At 33.5% G+C, this 15699-nt stretch overlaps 2 protein-coding genes across 4 annotated transcripts in view; one reads left to right on the top strand and one right to left on the bottom strand.

The window, feature by feature from the left end:
- Positions 1-15699, top strand: part of IMMP2L (inner mitochondrial membrane peptidase subunit 2) — a 485261-nt gene that overhangs the window by 211516 nt on the left and 258046 nt on the right. The window lies entirely within an intron of this gene.
- LRRN3 (leucine rich repeat neuronal 3) overlaps positions 1-15699 on the bottom strand; it is a 36251-nt gene that overhangs the window by 3768 nt on the left and 16784 nt on the right. The window lies entirely within an intron of this gene.

The raw sequence follows: 15699 nt of genomic DNA on the forward strand, positions 1-15699 counted from the left end.
TTTTATTGAAGAGATAATTAGAAAGAAATGTGTACTTCATAATAAATAGCTTGTCATCTTGGCAAATTCAGTCTAATTACTGGCTTGCTTATTTTGGCTTAGGAAGAAAAAATAACTTCAATGGCAAGAAATAATAATAATGGATAAATGTTTTTAGAGTGATTAGAAAGAAAAAAGTAAAAAAAGCCATGCTAGCAATTTCTGCTTTGGTCTGTAGCTCTGTAAGACTCTGAAGTCTGCTATGAAGTTCCTGGTCATCTTCATGTCCCAAATGATTAAATAAGGACTTAAGGCTTAGCATCTTGAAGGATACCCCATCAAATATATCCTCTTTTCAGATTTTTGCTATGTTTACTCACTTTTTCTGAGGAAAAAAATCCTACTATGAGTGTACATTGTATCCCAAATCACATAAGTAAAAAGCTTCCATGTCTTCGTGTATAAGGTAGTACACATTCATTGCTGTATTTACCTCAGAATATTGCCTGTACATTGACTCTAAGCAGACATTGTCTCAGAAGTCTGCCATATGATACACACTTATGACCTTTCTGCCTTTGCCTTTTGTATTAAAATTCACAATAGCATTGTTTACAAACTGTAAGACAAGATCAATACCTCATTGACTTTCATAAATAACTTTTGAGGTGTTGCTGGTATAGATAGAATTACTAAACACTTTAAGGTGTCAAGTGTCAAGGATTTGGATTTTAGGTTTCCTTTCCAGGCCGAGGAGGAAATGGACATGTTGCCCAAATAGGCTTTCCTTATCAGCTCAGAAGAAATGTGTTGGACCAGGCTGAGTGTCATATGAATTGGGCTAACTTGAAGTACATTTGGCAAGTCTTTGAGGTTGCTGTATGTGTTATGTACATTTAAGGACATTTAATATTTTACTTTAACATATGAATGTATTAATAAAATGAACAGAGAATGTGTGAGATAAACATGCAGAAAACATTCTGCTGTTTTGAAGATTAATAATATGATCTTATGGAGATGGCCCAGTTTATACTGAAATGCAAGGAAATGCTGATAGAAAATAATGACAATGTAATCTGCGTCTTTGTTTTGGGAAAAGAGATGAACCTAAGGCTTGCAGAAAAATAAAGGTTTGCGTGGACAGCCAATGCCTATAACTTGCTCTTAATTTAGACACCAGAAGGCAAGGTGATATGCTGATATACAGTACTGTCCCTTTTATTAGGATGTCTCTGTAGAAATCATTCTATGCCAAATGCACAGATATAATTTACTATGTTGGTAGTAGAGGTTTTGTGGGGGGGCATTTTTTGAGTCCTGTTCTTGATGTACTTTCTACAGCACATGTCCCGTTGACTTCTGTCATTTTATTTGGATTATATATTACAAATATATCTGTAAGCATGGCAGATGCAAAATATAAGCTTGTAATAATCAAAAAGTCATTGAAAATCTTACCTTAATAATAAATTAATTGAGATGAGCTATTTTTGATATCTACGTTCAGTGTTTAGAGGACACTAAGATGCTCAGAATTTCTGCTCAGTAAAGGCAGTAGGAGTGTATTCTGGGGAAGCATAACTACATAGTTAACCAGATTTTCTGCTCCTCTCTGGACACCTGCTGTTGGACACTGTGAAAGACAGGATGTAGAGCAGGATGGGCTTTTCTTACGTAAAGTCCTAGGTAACTGAAAGACTGTACCAATAAAAGCACATAAGCTACTCCAATTTTTTGTATAGGGAGCCACCATCTTCTTGGATTTTAGTTTACACTTCAGCTTCTATGGGATTCTCAAGCCAAGTACAGGAGTACCATGGACATTTTTGTATGATATCTGGGCATTCAACAAAAGGCATCAAAGAGAAAGATGTGGGAGATCCAGGTTGAAATCCTTCTTTCTTATGATTTAATCAAATGTCTTTCATCTTTCTGGTGAGTGCTGCAGCTGAAAAGCCACCAGCTCAAGCTCACATGGTGTTCTAGCATGAACCTTTCCTATTTCTCCACTTAAATTGCTTCTGCCTTGTATAAAATATTCACTGGGGTTGAGTGTCTTGAATAACAGATTGTAGAATAATTTTCACTCTCTCCCAGCCTGCAGAGTCATCCTTCCAGAATATATTCTTTCATAAAGATTTTTGGTTTAAATAATGTCTTATTTATGCATTATTTTATAAAAAAAAGATTTGCTATTGATTGTCATTCATGGTATGGAATAAAAGAATATTTTTGGAATATGGATATCTATGGTGGTTTAATTAATCAGAAGAGGATGCTCTTGAGAATACACAAAAAAGAGAGAAGCAGGGAAATGTACTGGAAAAAGTATAGAGTCATTTGAGTGGCAAAACATTGTTTGGAGGTTTTTGTTTTTGATAATATTTTTGTGTGAAACTTCAATATATAATATTGACAAAGAAAGGAAGAAATCATGGATTGCTGATACTAGGTTTTCTCATCCTGTTTGAAGAGATCAAAGCACAGAATCCAGTTATGCAGTATGACTTTGCTTATGTCAACTGATTTCATTGACTGTGTGTGTATATACGTAATTAATTTCTAACCTTGAGCCTTGAGCTATGTACAAACCATTTTGAACTGAGAAGTGAGCTACAGTTTACTGTAATAAAATAAACCGTATTTTGCACTCAACATTATAGACTGTAAGTAGAGTTCATTTTCCTTGAAGAATGTGCCCCACAAAGAAATGTTTATACTGGAAAGCAAGCATTTAACTTTGTGATACTTGATTTTTCATGAAAAGCTATGACCAGTCTCTCTAATGTTGGATGCAAAATATCATTTTTATAAGGGTGTATCTGGTGTATCTAAGTTGTTATTTCTGCTTCACATGCCTAAAAAATTGTAAGTGGTGTGTTTGGTGCTAAATGAACTGAGAGAGTGGAAACTGATGTACATTGGAACATCTCTTCTTACAATTAATATGGCAAAGAGTCTGTTCTATAACAGCTCCTATAAATGAAAGCTTATATATTGGAGAATTCTTAATTACGTAATTTTCTTCCTATAAAATAGCAAAAATTAATTTCTGCTGAATATGTCATTATTGATGTGTAGATGATTTTATTCAAAGGTGGGAGCCTCCTGAATACTTTGATTCCCTTTCATCATTAATGTAACTGATAACAGTAAATAAAGATGAAATTGAAATACCCTTACTGATAGTGATTTTCAGAGTTTTTTAAAAATGCCTTCTGATGATTTGAAGTTAAGTACTCTTTCCAGCTGGAGCTTTATGTAAAATTTTTGCATTTCAAATGTCTTTCAATGTCAATAGTTCTAAAGGTGCTAAGAAGTACAAAGAGAAACCAAAAGTCGTTTACCCTGTTCCTCTGAACAATTTTTAAGGTATTTTGGATTTACATACACCAGTGTTTATGTGAAAAAGTACATATTTTCTTCCCCCAAATGGTAATTTGAGTAATGAATTTGTGTCAGCATTGTCTATTAAATAAAAATATTATTTTTAATATAGCTTTCTCATCAGTGGCCTTTGATGAAATCTCAGGGTTTTTGATGTGATGCAAGGGATTCTTAAAACCTGTACCTACTATGGTGCACAATAGAAAAGCCTGTAGAGCTGGGGCTCAGCAGCAAATTATCACCACTAAGCTGAGCTCTGGGATAAGTGTTTTCACACAAGCAACGGCAGGGGCTTTGTGTCATAGTTTAGGAGTCTTTGATGTGAAATTTTTCATCCAAGTGCATTGATAGATGTGCACTCTGATTGTACGTGTATTTCTTCATCCAGATAAAATGTGGTTTGCTTCCTAATGTCTGTCATTAAATAGTCTAAATAGGAACTGCATCTAAATTAGTTATTATTGTTTATTAGTAATAATCATTATACAGTATTTTTATTATTGTTCTCCCATACTAGAATTTGTGTCCTAAAACTGTTTAAATCTTTGTGGACAAATTCTTTAATTTCTTTTGAAAGTCCATCTCAATTACTTGCAGTCCACAGTTACTGTCTTATGAAATATGGTGCATGTCTTCCTTTTAAAGTAATATTCTTTACTTAAAAAAAATACATCCTGGATTCTTGATGTGTTTGACTCGTGGCGGGCTAATTATCTCTTCTGTAGACAATAATTGGTAATTCTTAATTCGATTTGTTTCATTTACTACTATTGACAGCCGAAGCATTGGTTTACAAGAGGGTACACCATTATTTGAGCTGGAAAAGACATTCGGGGAATGAATAAACTGAGCAACGTTTCTCATCACTGGAGCAACAGACAGCTAAGAACCAAGTCAGAGTGGGCAGAAAGGAAAAGAAACACGTCAGGTTTTGGCAATCTTTCTTTTCCACTTCAGCAGTTAGAGAGACAGTGATAAAAACTAAAAATGCAGCAGCTACACTGCAATGTGCCCTGCTGGCAATAAGGCAAACAGTTCACTTCACAAGGACCAATTTAGAGGTGGCAAGCATTTTCAAAACACAGCTGTTCGTACAAAGCTACCTTTCAAACACATCAACTGAAAGAGCCACTTCTCAATTCTTGTCATTATAACCACTTTGAGCAGTTCTATGGACAGAAACCCTGGAAATGTCACTAACCAAAAAATGGGGACGAGACATTTCATACCTCGTTACAGCAGTTAGATACTTTTTAAAGTAGTAGTCATGGAGATATACAGACTTAAGTTTCAACTTTTAGTATTTTTCTGATTTTATAAGATGCTTGCTTCTTCCTTCTTTGCAGTATGATCAATAGTAAAAAAAAAAGTTTTCTTGGGGTATTTTGTTAATAGAGCACTGTTGATTAAAGGACACAACAACTTATTTGTACTTGTCAGTTCATTTGACATATTTGAAGAATTGGTGCAAAAATATGATTTTTTTCTGTATAAATATAACTAGGAGTTTTTTGTTGAAATATGAACAGAAAGTTTGCAACTGAAGCAAAAGTACAAGTTAAAGCACAAAGAGATTGAAATTATGTAGGCTTTATGAAAATGGAAAGGATTTTTGCTTGCATTTGTAGTCTTTGCATTCCACTCTCTGGAGCAGAGAGGTTCATGCAGAATCGTGTTTCTCTTTACAAATGCAAATTAAGAGTTAACTGTAATATATTCTTACTGTTATGTATTATGACATTACTCTTATATGCAGCTAACTGTTATATAGGCTCACATTAAACCATGAATAAGTTTTTTGGAAGTGACTGTGTTTCTGACAATCTCAATTTTGAGATGTTCAACTTGAGGAATGGGCAGCTGATAGTATCAGATAATAGTGGGACTTTTAGAGTCTTAGGCTGGAAACCTTAAAAATGACTATCTAAAATTCCTGGTTATGTTTGAAAAATTCAACTAGGGCTTCCTGTTAGGATGTTGATTAATTTTGAAAATCTACTTCACTTTTTTCTAATGATTGATTTGTAAAACTTCAGGCTTGCACTAAATAGGAAAAAGTGCAGCATGTATAGGAAATGGCAAAGCTACTTACATTTAACCCTGGGAACAATTTGCAATGTATGTATAACTATTTCAGCACGTGTGTTTGTATTTATTTTGTGGATTTGTTATGTCTTCTTTTCATTTTTTTCACTACTTGGAATAAATTTGCCTGAGGGAAAGCTAAAAGCTTCAAATGTTTAAAATGAGAGTAACACAAGATAAATTCTCGCATTTTACACCATTGCAAGACAATGGTGTAAAGATTTTGTATTTCATGTAAAGTTATTTATGCTCATGGACATCATGTACTTTGAGGTTTCTTTAATCTAAAATTAAAGATAGATTCAGAAAAATATTGTGATCAGCTAGATCTACATTCATGAGATCTACCATTTTTCTATCACTAATTGAGTCTGGTCCACTGTTCTTGTTCTCCTGTTTATTATATGTTAATGTAAATTAACTGATATCAGAAGAATTATTGCCATGTACAATTCATCAAGAACTTACTATAGCTTTACATCTTGTATTAATCAAAAATGGTGACATTAGAGTCAATGTTTTGAAAAGCATTGCAACAGAACAAGCTTTGAAGATACAGTATTTAAAATAGATATTATGAATACACCAGACTAAGATGGAAGCCAAAGGAACATTTACATATAGTACCTGGCAATTTATTACATATGTTATTTTAGAATAAATGAGCAGTTGATAAAGCCTTCTTTTAAAAATGTGGAAAAGATATAGCACTTTTCCTTAACCTATTTTGAACTGGATTACCAGTGACTGACCACAGAATGGCAAATAGCTGTAGGAATGCTTGTGTGTGAGGCAAGGCTTTTGTCAATCACAATCACAGTGCTTGATAGAAATACCATGGAATATTGTTACCATTATTAATATTGGCAGCAGAAGCAGCATTGTGCATCGGAGCCCTAGCTCCATGGATGAGGACCACGCTGGTCTGTGTGCTGACTGGCTGCAGACCCCAGCTTTACTCCATGGAGCTTACAGTTTGTACAAGAAAAGGGACAGCTGATGATTCAGACAGGGCAGGAAAAAAAAGGAGTCACCGTGGTATTCTCAGACTTTATCCCTGGCTTTATTCTTTTCCTCTTACTGTAGTAAAATAGCTTACTATCAACATCCGGGATTAGTGTGCCAGGCTTTGATGTTAGATTCTCTGTCTGCAGATCTCTCTCTCTCATGTACTTTTAAATTTTAGTTGCGTACTTCATAGCCAAGGTATACATCTGACCTTTTCACAAATGTCATAGCAAAAGAGAGGATGAAAAGTTTGTTAGCTGGCGTTCAGTAAAAGAAATCATCATTTCAGTAATTACAAAGTTACCACATTTTCAAAATTTTTCTCCAAGTATGAACTGTACAAAATAATTTGTAGGTATTCTTTCTGAGTGAAAAGATATTAGGAAATAATACTAACAGGGCAAAGAGATTAATTTCAATTAAAGTTGCACATTTCTTTATCAGTCAATTTCTAATTTATCAATTACGTTCCAATTTTTAATAGGCATTCCAAATTCCAAATAATTTTAATCTGTGACAGGCTACATATAGTACTTTTATATATTTGAATATACTTGTATATATACTTGTAAAAAACTTTGAAAAGAGTCTGAAGTGTGCTTTCTTATTTTATTTCTTCTTCAGAAATCACATATTGAATATATGGTTCTGATATTTTTAGCTAAAAATTTTACTCATTGCTAGTATTAACACTTAATTGTTTTGGTTTCTGCTAAAACAATAACTGCGCATATATATTTTCCAGTTGTCAGAAGAAATAGCAAAAGATTAAAACTTTAACTTTTTGAAGTGCTTAGATCTTTGGTGTCCTTGTCACTGTTTTTATCCTCAGAAATGCTTCACTATCTAACAGACTTATTTATTGTCACCATTATCAGGCAATTATGTCAAAAAAGTATTGCTGTAAGTTGGGAAAGTAATGTGTTAGTTTAATTTAGATGTATTCGTAGATGTTCAACTTCTTTTTGACAGTTGTCAAGTTAGTGCCGGTGAAGCACATTTTGGCAGTTACCTAGGCATACAGTTGGCAGGGAAGCAGTCACGTTTTGGATGTGGGTGATTGTACCAGTTACCAGATGCTTCAAGCAGATGGCCAGAACTAAAGATGAGGCAGATCAGTTTTGGCCTGATTTTATAAAAAGCTACCAAACTGATTCGGGGGTATATAATACTTTTGACTAGTAAGGAAACCTAGCCAAAATCAAGCAGAGCTATTGGCAAAGTGTGCATTTTATGATTTTTTTTCTTTGTGTCTCAAAATTTAAATGATAAACATGTGCTTGAAACATGAAAAGAGATGTCTACAGAGGGAGAAAGATAGTGGCTGTACTTGCCGCCTAATATTTCCTTGTGAATTTATTAATTTTTTTAAATTTATGTTATTACAGCAAGAAGGTAGCTGTTAGCAAATTGGCTTAATAATAAACAAGATGATTTGGGGAGCTGTTACAATTTCTATTCTATCATTTTTCTATACAAAGATTTAGGTTTAAAAGGCAATAAAAGTTTTTATTATTTGATCATTGGGACTCATTCATTTCTTCCTTGTTTATTTTAAATCACCAGTGTTTAATTGTAGACTCCTAATGTTTGGTCTTTTCACACTGTTGCATTTATGATTTGCTTTGGGAAATGGACATGTCAAAGTAAATGCGCTTATACCTAAAAAAAATAAATAATTTCTAGTATGCACTTTATTAGTTTTAAACTACAATAATCTAAAAACATAAAAGGGCTTAGTGAATGCAATTGTATCAGGAAAAGCAACATCCCAATCAGTACTTGATGTATTCATTCAATATGCTACAAGGAATATGGTTTAAGAACGATGCAAGGAAGTATTTTATTGCTTGTCATTGCAGTAAGTAGAAATTCCTTACTAAAAACAGTAGTAATTTTCATTTTGAGGTGCAGGTAATGGATGAGATAATATTTTCTACAACATGTATTTTCTGACTGGACTTTGCCTTAACTTCCTAATTGTGAATATAATTTCAGGTGATTACTTTTATCCTGAGCCACCTGGGGAATGATGTTCACAATGGATTGTTCAACAGAAATGGATAAATTTTTTTTAATCTTGCTTGAGGCAGTGTAGAGAAATGGATGGATGAAAAAACAATTTCATGATACAAAAACTGACGATGTGTGAAACAAAATATTACTTGTAAAGAAGATTAGGAAAAAAGAGTTCTGGTCTCTGCTGTGCTTTATATCAGTTGGAGTGATTTATGCATAATCATAAATTACCAGCTTGTAGAGATACTGTCATTTCTGATTACAGACAGTATTTTGATTTGTATTCAGTTTTAATTACAGTTTTTGCTTAGTTGAGCATCTCATTAATAATATTACATATTAAGTTAATTTTTGTATATGATTTGAAAAAACTAATGTTCTTTGCAGACCTGAAATTATTGCCTTTTTATGCTTACATGACCCATTCGTCAGCTCTAATCCACACTATAGGATTATGATGGTTCGTTTCTTATTTTCCTAGAAGTGCATACATTAAAGTGCATTAAATTCTTATTTTTTCTTTATGATTTGCTTTTTAAAATAAGACCAGAAGAGGAAACATACAAGATAAATAAATAACAATGCTTATAGCTAAGTACAGTGTCCCTTCTACTATGTATGACACTAGAGCTAAAGTAATCATATACTTCTAGAAACATTAGTTGAATCTTCTTTCAAGTGTTCATGTTTTCTTTTTAAAGTTGAAGTAATTTATGTTTGACTTTACAAACTTATTTAACTCTTTGTACCTCTTCAGCATGTTTAGACTCAATTGCCATTTCCCCCATGCCCTTTTTTGCCCAATGTATAATCCGTGGAGTGTTTACTATTATCTTAAAAGAATTTTTTGTATTTTGTTTAAAGTGACAAGTTCACTCAATCCCCTGGTATTACGTGATTTGCTCATTATCATGTCACTGACCAGGATTATCTTAGTTTAATTTCTCCCCTTGAAACACATATGACAATCACATTTTAATTTTGTATTTCCTTCTTAGTCCTCCAGCATTTATCATCATTTTACATCAGCTTTCTGCCTTTTGTGTACCAAACCTGAAAGCAGGATTTAAATTAATGTGCTGATATCCCAGAGATTTTTGACCAGTATTTACTGTTCAGGTGTTACAATCAAACAGATTGTGGTCAGTGCACTCAAAGCTTGGGTATCGGTTTTTCTAGTCAAGCATAATTTCCCTCATGTTTTGTTTTGATTCCTAATTATGATGCAAAGACCATGCACAGACATATAGGCTTTAGGTCCATGTGTAAAGGTATCTGGGAACACTGCCTTACATATCACCAGCAGAATGTTAGAGATGCACAAGAGTATTTGTGCAATTAAATGCATCTAGCTGTGGAAAGATGGCTCTTCAAACTGAACAAAAGATAAGTTTCAATCAAGGGTATTGAACACTGATATTACCTGAAAATATCATGTTAGTACTTGCTAGTGATGATTATGGAATGATAGACTGAACAGTTTTGTTCATTGTTGGTGTTGCTGTGGGATAGATGTACCATTTCAGATTTGTCCTTTGAGTTTATGCTTGCAAAGATTTAGGCATGATTTGATAATAATGATATTGCTTAGTCAAAGAAGCCTGTTATTTTATTAGAAGACACATTGTTTTAAGTCTGGCTTCAACCTTTCTGTTTTCAGATAATGGTCTGGTTCTCTTTTCCAGTAGTAAAACAACTTGAATGGGTATGAAAAGATAGACACTTCACTAATACGTAATTTCAACAGTGTGAAATTATGCATTTAGGGTCTAATACTGATTTTTGCTTCAAAATTAGAACTCAACCTTGTGAAATAAGAAGTAAGGAGAAAGCATGATGTGCTTACTTACTCGTTGGAGGATCTCTAGTATGTCTATTAAACAGCAAATATGAACCTAGCATATGCTGAAAAACATTTGTTTCATTCTATAAGGTGCAGATAAGAACTCCCATGGAACACTGTACAGTTCTGGTCACTCAAGTTCAATAAAAATAAACTAGAATTAGGGCAGAATCAGTTAGTAGGGTGAATAAAATGCTATGTTATTTTTATGAAAGGAAACCAAGAAAATGAGTGGCTTTTTGCAAGATGAGAAGAAAAGGGTTGCTTCTATAATTATATGAAGCTCAAAAACATCATAGAGTGAAAAGAACTATTTAAGCTAGTAGCCATGTGGGTACTACAACAAATGATTCTATAATGGATGTGAAAAAAATTAATGTAGACCTTGAAAATTATTGCTAACTGTCAGATGGAGTGAAGTTGTGGAACAGTGTCCAAAAGGACTGGGACAAAAATCACACATTTATTTTAAGAGGAAGTTTGTTCAGTTTGTTTGAGAAATTTGATGACCTCACTGCTTATAATAGTAAGTGATCTTCCGGTCCTCTGTACCTAAAAAAACCCCAATATTCCTCTGTGATGTTTGTGAATGTAAACATTATTTGTGTACAGTGAACAAACAGTCAAAGATGTTATGAAAAATGATGTACATTTTGAAAATTTACAGTATTTCCTAACCTTTAGTTAGAAAGAATGTTGTGTGCCAGTCATATTTATTACTAGTATTTGTACAAAATATTATGTACAGTGGTATATTATTTGTACAGGTAGATTAGGAGTGGGTATATGTATTGAAAAACCTGGAGCTGTTTCTCCATATACGTACATGATAATTCTAAGAAAATATATCAGCTGACAAGGACCTTTAGAAGATTTCATTGCAAAAATGTTATTGCAGTTCTTAAAAGTATTCTCACAATCTGTCCCACCATGTTACCACTGCGCTTCATTAACTTGCTCAATTAACAGTGTTCTCCACAGTGAACTTGGAGCTTCTATGGAAAAAATAATAGCCAAACGTTATGAAAAACACTGTGTCCTATGTAAATGTTGGTGCTTTGACAAAAATAAGGAGATTTCTGCATAGCTGGTCATAGTTCTAGAGTACATCCCATAAGTTAGAAACAAATAATAGAAGGAAATAGAAGCATAGAAGGATGCTTTTTCTTTGAGCAATATGGATATTTCAATGATCTCCTTAGAAATTGCTCTTGGAGTGTTAGAATTTTCCACTGTTTTCCACAAGAATGGAAAAGCAGTTGGGATACCAGAAATGCCTCAGTCTCTTTAAAGTCATTCCAGTAATTTGTGATATTTTAAATAATATATGTTGTTATGGTTCAAAAAAGAAAAGGGTATATACACAATGGAAGAGAGTAAAGCGAAGGACACATATCAACTCTCTGTGACATTTGGAATGGAGGATTTATCTTGTCCTTGGTCCTTTCTCATCCAGTATGTTAAAACCAGGCAGATAGTCTCTCAAGAATAGCTGAGCCATCATCTCAGAAGAAGAAACTCAGGTGACAAGGTGATTTTCTAAAAAAGTGTTCTAAGTATGTCTGCTTTTTGCAGTAGCGGGTGATAGTAGGAAATGCAGATATTTATGAATACTGATTAGTATTTACTTGATAGAGTTAGTTGATGCAGTACAAAAGTCAGATTGGCAATACTATTAAATGTGCATTGGGGATTAATTTGGTTAACCACAACTTAAGCAGGTAAAAGAAGATAATTTAGCTTTGATGTGGGGCTTTTTCTGTCAATTCCTATAAATGTTGAATTGAATATGTAGCTTAAGTTCTCTTGTAGTATAATCATCCTTCCTTCAGGCAACAGTTGTCACTTTGTTTAATATTACAGTGATGGAAGTTATAAACTACCTGTCTTTCTCCTTGCAAATGACTCTGCGTCCTCTGTTTATAGCTATGGAAATATCACCTTAAATTGCTTTAACGTTCTTAATAGTAAGAAAGCCAAGCATGGAAATCTTTTAAAGTCAAGAATCCATGGCTGTAGCAGTTATTAATTTAGTGTTGGTATGTTTTAAATTGTCCTTATCATGGTATCTGATTTCAGATGGAAATTCAAATTTTGAAAGTATAGCCAGATTTAGAATTTATGATTTGGAACATTGTATAACAGCAAGTGCAGAACAATGTGAGCATTCTAACTTTTATATCTTCACACCCTGACAGAGCAGGTCAAAATTCCACCACTGGTTATGCAGAATAGTCATGATCACTTTCCGAACTTCCAGTTTGGAACCTCCAGTGCCATCCGGTAACTTTCAATTGATTAAAGGCTGAGATTATTCCAGAATTAAACAAATAGGTAAAGCAACTCATCTGAATGGCTGAGAACTTGAAAAATCCTGAAAATATTTTCTTGAAAGTCATAGAATCTTCTTTTCTATCTCTTGTCATTCATGAGAGGTGATATGACTAAAAGAAAGAATCCAGGAAACATGAACTAGCATTTGAAAGTTATAGAAGTAATGAGTAGAAAGTTATGGCAGTTATGAGATGAAATGGTCTCATTTGTCAACATTTCAGGAACACAGGCTTTTAAAGTTGATTAACTATAGCATTAAAAGCAGTAAGGAAAATACCCTAAAGGCCATAAAAATATTTGGCTCTAAAATTGGGCATTATAATAGAATTATTGTATAGCCCATGTTGCTGATAAATGCTAGAATGAAATGATAATTGAGAAGTTATGTATAAATTTGCTGTTTAGTTGCTGTTTTTATACAAAAAATTATTCTTCAATGGTCAACATTTAAACCACTTTTATGTTCCACCTCAGTTAATAGAAGTCTGTCTTATCACTGGGTAAAATACTACGAATTATTGAGATCAGTTGTCTTCACACTCAGTATGTCTTAATCCCTTTTGTTGCCACTATGGTTTATGAAGGCATATGGAAACAGAAAACTGATTTTCACTGACCTAAACTTTTAAGGAAAAATGCAGAATATACTACAGGTGAGAACACACTCAATTACAGAAATCTAGCATTAACCTGAAAGAAATAAAACTGGAAGACTGTATTGACATATTGATGAAGAGGAGGCTTGGTGTTGCTTTGGATATTGTCCTGTAGTGATCTGCGCCAGGCCAGTAGGGTTTCACAGCAGGGCGAGCAGGTTGTGTTATTGGTAGCTTGGTCTATTACCAAAAGCTTTTTATCAGAGGAATTTCTCCTTTGAAATGGCTTGTTGTTTTGCTGAGAATTAATAGAGCTTTTGAATATGTCTCCTGTATGACTGTGCAGCTCTTTCCTTATCATGGCTGTCCAGAAGCATGATCTTATAAATAAGACAAGATCAAGGCTGTTTTGGATATAGCCAATTCTCACTTAACATTTATGGTTCAAAATACTATTAACTAAGCTCAGCTAATAAACACATTTCTTTCTTATGAGGAAGAATGTCATCATAATGCTCTGTACATACCAATCCAATAACCCACGAAAATTTAAATTAAAGGAGTCTTGAGGAGTTTTATTTGTTCCTTTTTCTGGTCTTCTTACTTTCTGGTCTTAATACTTTCAGGTGTTCCTGTAAGACTTTACCTTTGTAACTGTGAGTCAGAGAAGTACAAAATTCTGTTCTGTTAAAGCAGAAAGACTCCTATTGTTGTCCCCAACTACTTCTTCCCTATATATGGACTCCATTTTCAGAACTCTCAATGAGAGAGAGGCAACATTTCTCTTCCCTGAACTTGTTTATGGAACATAAAAAAGATCCCAACCTCACTAACTTTTGTTAGTGAGTGGCAAGGTTTGTTCTCCTTTGTTTTGCTTTACTATATTGGAAAAAAGCAGATTATATATGAATGTGATCCTTGAAATCTAATTGAAAGATATGTTTGCACATTCTAGTAAAAAATATCTTTCTCTGACAAGTTTAATATGTGAAATAGCATATTTTTCAGGCTGCTATTAAGATCTGACATGCTTAACATTCATTAGTTTGGTAATTAGTTTAGGCAGATTGTTTTGGAACAGACTCATTCCTATCTTACTGCCACTGAGTCAATCATATTTTTGTCAGAAAAGTTCACTCTCAAGATATTTATCATCAGTATTTTAATTGCTTTCTTTTTTTTAAAATAATACTAGCTAAGAAGCATGAAACTGAGAATTTGTTTCACTGAAAAAAAAGCTTTATTTCAGTGGCCAAACATACTGGTTTGTTATTTTAATGCTTATAAGTGTTAGGCTTACATTCTACATGTTATAGAAAGAATGTTGCAGGCTTAGATGGATTTTACAAATAGATACCAGAAAAATGTATGTAATTATTTGGCTCTATCAACCTTGGCAACATTCTTTTACAATAATAATTATAAAATACACTCCTTAATGAATATTCATTGTTATGTGCAAAATTTTTTTTTTTTCAGATTTCAGTGACTTCTGTCTGCTGTGACAAAACTAATGGGGGCACTGATGCTTGCTGTAGTACTATATCTACTTCTTCAAAAAATAGATGTTGTCAGCAGGGATTAAAAATAAAGTTGCAGAGATTGGCCATAGGAAAGGAGGATCCAGATGGAGTCTTCTGCAGTTAGGACATGTGTTAGAATCCAGCCAAGGTTAATTGTGGTCTCATTTAATTTAATGAGTGGAAAATGTTCAGAATACTTATTGACCAGAAATAAGCATAAGTTAGCTCCATCCCAACCTTGGGCATCCTGATTTGGGGGGTGCTGATATGTAGCATTCACATTTTTTCTGCCAGTCAGCTTCAGACTTCAGGAGAAAACCTAAGATTATAGATTATAGAATTGTTATCAAACTCTTCAACCTGACTTTGATATTTTGTTTTGTTTTGTTTCTTTAAAATTTGGTCATCTCAGTTGCTGCTTAGCTTCGTAAATTAGCTGTACAATTATAAGGAATTTGTTAACTTGCTTCTTGATGACTAGAATTCTAAGCTCCAAAATATAGTTTAAACTGGTTAACCTTATGTTAAATTAAAACTTTGTTTTATCCTGAAAGCTATAAAACAGTTATAACTCAGCTTTTGTCTGCTGGAGGCAGGCAGGAGAGAATAAGATGAGGGGAATGAGAAAAGATTTTTTTTTTCTCATTTTCTTGCTCATCATCTTCATATGTTGGAAGTAAAACTGAATTGATGTTAACTTAATTCTGCCTCTGCTCTAACTGCATGCCAGCACTTCTTAGAAAAACAGAAATTTCATTGGTATGTCCTTTGAGGGCTTTTTTTCTTAAGCGAAGGCTGTCTCTCTAATGGCTGTTTGGAGACCTATATAATAAAAATCAAAATTCTTCAATCCTTTCCATACACAAAAGAGTGAAGTGAAACCATCAATTACTGTGACACCAGCCTGTTACAAGAACTCAAC

This window comes from Dromaius novaehollandiae, chromosome 1 (genome assembly GCF_036370855.1).
Source record: "Dromaius novaehollandiae isolate bDroNov1 chromosome 1, bDroNov1.hap1, whole genome shotgun sequence".
NCBI classification, from domain to species: domain Eukaryota; kingdom Metazoa; phylum Chordata; class Aves; order Casuariiformes; family Dromaiidae; genus Dromaius; species Dromaius novaehollandiae.